Here is a 6,145-nt window from a genome sequence, read left to right on the forward strand (position 1 = left end):
ATAATTATATTATTTTAGTTTAAACTATAGCATTTATGGTGAGAGAAACACAAATTATGATGGGAGAAAATGGATTTTTTTTTAATTTAAATATTAAATAAATAATAATAATTTTAACTAAAATAAATACCCTTTAAAAGAATAAATATTTTTCTAATAATAATATTATATTATGTAATTTTTTTATAATGTGCACATTAATGTGAAAAACTTGTATAATTTTTTTAACCATATTCAAATGTGTAAAAAACTACAAATAATTTACAATGTCACAAATTAAATACATATTATTAGGAAAAATGTAAGTCTGTTGTTATAGGAAAACAAAATTTTCTCTTGCACAGAGATCAAAATACATGCTAGCAATTTATTTTTATTTTTTTTTTAAATTAATGGACCCCACTTAGTTGTATCAACTGAAAAAAATTCTTCATTCTTGTAACACGAGAAAATGCAACCCCTATTATTAGTTGTTAGTGTCGTTTGCAAAGGCAAAAAAAAATGTCATTTGTATAAATAAAATTAATGATATATTAAAATGATTATTAAATAATTAACAATTTTAATAGCATAAAACTGTTTTAATAATTTTATACATCTATATAACTGCTGATAATGTAAATTTATTTTAAACAATGGAAGACATTTTAATATCTACATATCCCAAATAGTTCTCGCCAACTCAATTTCTCTGTTGATTTGAAGCTATACTTGTAGTTCAGTTTTGATATCCTAAAAATGGGGGAGAAAAGTGTTCTATGATACCTGAACTGATTGTGGTTTTGACACCTTAAAGAATATTTCATTTCTACATCGAACCATCAACCATGCCATAGGCTTGACTCATAGTTCGTGATCACACTCCTAACTTAAAATATATTACATTATTACTTATCAACAAAGGGGGTTTGTTGACAGAGTAATATAACCTAAATTTGTAGTTCGTTGATTGTGCTCTCCATACTCATTTGAACTTGCAAGTTCATATTTGTACTAATGAAGCACATAAAGAATAAACTGCAGTTTGTAAAAATCATGTTAAACATAAAAGTCCGTTTGTGTTATCAAAAAAAAAAAAAAAAAAAGTCCGTTTGATCCAATTTTAACTTTAGGAAATTGTTTGTTTTTTTTAATTATAATTATCGGAATATAGTAAAATAAACCCCTCAATGTTAATTTTCGTAACTAACTATTTCCATTTTCCATTTTTCTTAATTGGTATTTATGTATCTGATAATTGTACTAACAAAAAATGACAATTAAAAAGAGCGAAAAAAATAAAAAAGCCTGCAAAATATCTTTCCAAAATTAAAGAGTATTGACAGATGTGAAACTGATAATTGTACACATTAATATTTATTTGCGGGAGGGTTCTTTTGACTTCAGAGTAAGACTTTCCATCTCAGCCGTTGATGGACAGAAATCAACGATTATCATTTATAGTGTAATTAATAATTAATTAACTAATATATCTTTCTAAACTATAATCGTTGGATGGACGAAAATCAATGGCTAGGATAAGGAGTAAGACTTATAAGCCTTACTCTGGAGTCAAATGATCTCTCCCCTTTATTTGCTTGATGCTTCGGGAAGAGAGGTGTTTTTTTTTTTAAATTTAAGTGAGGATATTCTAACTATAAAAAATTTTCACTACTAACTTACTACTCATTACATCATCATTTGATCAAAGAGAGAGAATGTGAAAAGTTTTTGAAGAGAGAAAAAATGATTAGATAGATAGTAAAAAATTTTGGTAACGAGAATATCACTCCTATTAAATTTTAAGAAAACACATGTACTAAAAATTATTATTTTTTATTTTTTTAAGAAAACACAAAATAGCTTCCAAATATTGTAGTGATAAAAGTATAATTGTATTCCAAAAATGACAGCTGTGGGATTTGAACCCACGCCCTTTCGGACCAGAGCCTAAATCTGGCGCCTTAGACCACTCGGCCAAACTGTCCCTTGTGTTGATGTAATCGCTATAAAATTATATAACCAATTAATTTACATGTCAATATTTTCCCCCTAAGTACTAACATTTGGTTAATTTTGTGTACCTGAGTCCGTGTGTGTGTAACGTATTATGATTTTTTAAGTGATAATAATCACTGGATAAGCTATTGTAAATTTTCTTAGAAAATTTATAACGTCTTAAATAAATCATTTAAGAAAGAGAACAAATGAAATTATATCATAAATACATTGATAAATAATGTAGAAAAAAAGTGACTTTAACTATGAAAAGTTTCCTTCATTTTATTCTGAAATTACCAAAGAAAATGAAAAAAAAAAAAAAATCGATTAAGAAATGAGAGATAGATTAACATTATTGCTAGAGAATTGATGAATATGATGCAGAAAATACTATGTAGACATTTATTGTGCGAGCTTAATGATTGGAAAAACATTAATTTAGTCGAAAATCTGATTTACAAGATAGGATAAAAATATAAACTTTGATTAAAGTTATATTTATTTTGGGAATAGATTCTTTCATATGAAATGAGTTCATGTAAGAGGTTATTAGCCGTCCAGATGCAAATGAATTGTGATGAAAAAATCCATTAAAATTAGGTGTGTAAATGGGCTGGGCTAGACTAGACTTTGGCTTAAATAGGCCAGGCCTGTGTAAAAAGCATTGGGTATGACCTGACCTATTAGCCTGTGTAGGCCCCAAATTACAAGTCTGGTCTGACCTATATTTAAAAAATAAAAGCCTTAGCCTAGGCCTGTTTAAACTTTTTAAACATTCAAAAATTAAAAGAATAACTAAAATAATATTATTTTATTATTCAAAATTATTAAAATAATAATTTTATTTATTATATTTTAAATAAATAATATGATATAGGTCGGCTTGTAGGCTTATAGGTCAGACATGTACAAAAAAGCCTATGACCTATTTTCTAAATAGATATTTTTAAAAGCCTAAGCCTGTTCTATTTTACTATTTATAATAGGCCAATCCTTGCCTAATATAGGCTAGGCCGTAGGCCCCTGAAGGCCGGCGTAGCCCATTTACACCCCTAATTAAAATAAAGGATGAGAAAATGATAATGATAACTTGAACAACACATGCTTGGGTGTAAGTTAAAAAACACTGGTTACAATTCATACACATTCAGCATACAAGCTTGATTTATAAGTTATCTCGAATTTGAATGCCATATATTTTAGAGTCCAAATACTCGATACACATAAATCAATCAACCATTGTTGGATAGTGGCTAGGGGAGCCTAAATTGGGGAGAATACTATTCACGCATCAAATGGGTTTAAGAGACAAACTCATAATAAGTGATCTGACATCACATATCAACCCAAAATCTTGATACATTGGGTTCATGAGTCATTTCGCTTATATGTATCATTCCTTGCTTATTTTTTCTCGATGTAGGACTTTTTATCACTCACACTTGCCAATAATCTCTTATTCAAGTGTGAATCTCATAACTCTCAACTTTCTCTTAAATTTCTTCGAGTATTGATGGAATAACCAAGCAAGAGAGTCCTACAATCATCCTCTCCAAATACTTAATAAACACATGTCAATCAATCATTAACTATGTTATCACTTTTAGGCAGTGGCTACGGAACCCAAATTAGGGGAGATTACCATACGGTTCCCAATCCCAAGATGTCTAGCCCCCTAGGGTTCTTCTCACCTCAACTTCAAAGGTTTGTGAATTTGTGCTCTAATCCGAAAATAAAAGGTTTCAATGTGTTGGAAATCGACAATTATACCCAAATCGCAAACGAAAAGAGAAAGAGAGAATTGACACAGTAATTTACCTGATTCACTCAATTTAGGCTGTGTCTAGCTTGACTGTACTATATTCACCTCACCGTCACTCGTTACAAGTCACTCAGTTTATAAGGAGAATATAAATAGGATTAGAAAACCTTAACAACAATTGCCTTTTTGCTGATCCCGACAATAAGGACCCTCATCAGCTTGCGAAGTACGAGCCATACCTAACAGAGTAAAACATGGAGCTCTCGACTTTCCTTTTATGCGATGGAGAAATTGACCCAAGAGAAAATAAGTTATAGGGAGAAATTTTCACCAACGCTTAGGTGATCTTGACCGGAGAAGAAAAGGAGGAAATTTTGGTGAGTTTACTAGGGTTGGAAACAGTGGCGGACCCAAGAAATTTTCTTTATGTCTGCACACTCAGGGCGGGAGTTCGGGGGTGCCGTCCTCGGTTTTTTTTTTAAAGATCATAATCATGATCCAATTTTTACTTCCACTTCAAAAGTAAAGCTTTGGTGAATCAATCAAAGTTTTAAGGAAATAATCAATAATAATAATTAAAATATAAATAAACACCACAAAAAGACATTTGTAAAATATAGTATAATTGTAGAGGTTAATCGATCAAAAACTCACCTTTGTCGATGTCTATTTGATACAAAGTTGACCAGTTTTGTTTCATAAAAAAAATGAAAAATCTTGTGTGATTCTCCTCCACTCTTTATCCTTTTCTTTTTAATCTTCCTATTTTTATTTTATTTTTACTTGGCTTGAATCACACACTCTATGTAATTTTTTTCTTTCTTTCTCAATTTTATGTCTGCGTGTAGACAATGAAACCAACCTAGGTCCACCATTGGTTGGAAAATGGGTGTATACGATTTTTTTAATTGGAAGAGAAAGAAGGCATCAAATTCTGTTCATAAATGGTAGCCGAAGCCCGTAGGAAGTGTGAATAGTTATTTTGAAACTTCGAGAAAGGGAAACGAAAAATAAAATAAGATGGTTTGGGTGTGGGTGAGTCTACATCAAGTATGGTGCGTGCAACTTCAACATGCACCCACTTGATCCTAATGTCATGGCTCTAACAACTTGAGTGTACAGGACTACAAGAGTTGTTTGTGCCTCTGAGCACCTGTTTTCATGTCCATAGTTAAGATTCTTGGATTTCTAGTTTAACCCCATATTCTTCAAATTAAAAGGACACCCCATGAATCACCTACAAAATTATTAAAACTCCTGTTCACTTAAAATTAATTAACCTTGGGTTAGTGGAATAAGGGCTTCATGACTCTCCAGCGGTAGGAGAAATTTTTTTTCTCTGGTTGACCCATTGAATTTTGTGCTAATCCTTTTTGTTTTATAAATGGATCCCACATATTTTTTTTGTCCAAAGACAATGACTCTCCTATTGCAATAGAGTCATTTAACCACGTGAAGTAGGGGTGTTCATAAACCGATCCAAACCGATTTAAACCGCAAAAACCGAACCGAAAAACCGAAAACCGAAAACCGAAAAAAATTACTGGATTGGATCGGTTTTCGATTTTGATGTTAAAAACCGATCCAATCCAAACCGATCCAAACTTTTTTTTTACCAAATAATAGCCGGCCCAAAGTTTTAAACCCACCCGTGCGTTAGCCCATCAGTTTTAAACCCACCCAAAGTTCTAAACCTAATCCATCCAAACTCACTCTTGTCGTCCTCTTAGTCTCTCACTCTTCTCAGTCACTCACGCTCTGGCACCAGTAGCATATCTCTTTCTTCTCAAAAATCAACGTTTGTCTCTTCCGTTAAACAACCAAATAAACATATAACAAAGGTACTATAACACTTGATTTTATTTGCATCAAGGGCATGATAAAGGTATAGCAAAGCAGATTTCTAAATTTCTTCCCGTTATTCGTGTGATGAAGCAATAATATTTTCCTTCATTTTTCGTTGGTTTCAAACAATCGCCTTTTATTTTGTGTGGCTGTGACATAACGTTTTTTAGATCTCTCGCGTTCTCTGCGGTTCTTCTGCTTCTAATCCATGTGAACCAATTCTGATAACCGTTTCACATAATCTTTGATTTTGTGTGGCTGTGACATAATCTTTGAGCCTTTAACTGATGTACAAGACATGTGAAGCAATTCTGATAACCGTTTGAATTTTGAAATGTTTTGAAACATCGTCACTTTTTTAAAAATAATTCTTTTAAGTTATGTTTTTTGGGCTTTTCAAAAAACCGAAAACCGATCCAATCCAAACCGAAAAAAATTGGATCGGATTTGAAAAAAAATTCAAACCGATCGGATGATGTAATGACCAAACCGAAGGAATTGGATCGGATGGTTTTTTGCTTCAAAACTGATCCAATCCAGGCCGCGAACACCCCTACC

The 6,145-nt window shown here is 31.8% G+C and overlaps 1 non-coding gene across 1 annotated transcript; it reads right to left on the bottom strand.

The window, feature by feature from the left end:
• Nucleotides 1–1,886: 1,886 nt before the first annotated feature.
• On the bottom strand, nt 1,887–1,966 carry TRNAL-UAG (transfer RNA leucine (anticodon UAG)). Its single transcript has one exon. It is a non-coding gene; the product is annotated as a tRNA-Leu (tRNA).
• Nucleotides 1,967–6,145: the final 4,179 nt, after the last annotated feature.

This window comes from Gastrolobium bilobum, unplaced genomic scaffold, assembly GCF_033153095.1.
Source record: "Gastrolobium bilobum isolate Gb01-03AN ecotype WA unplaced genomic scaffold, APGP_CSIRO_Gbil_v1 utg18356, whole genome shotgun sequence".
Lineage (NCBI taxonomy): Eukaryota > Viridiplantae > Streptophyta > Magnoliopsida > Fabales > Fabaceae > Gastrolobium > Gastrolobium bilobum.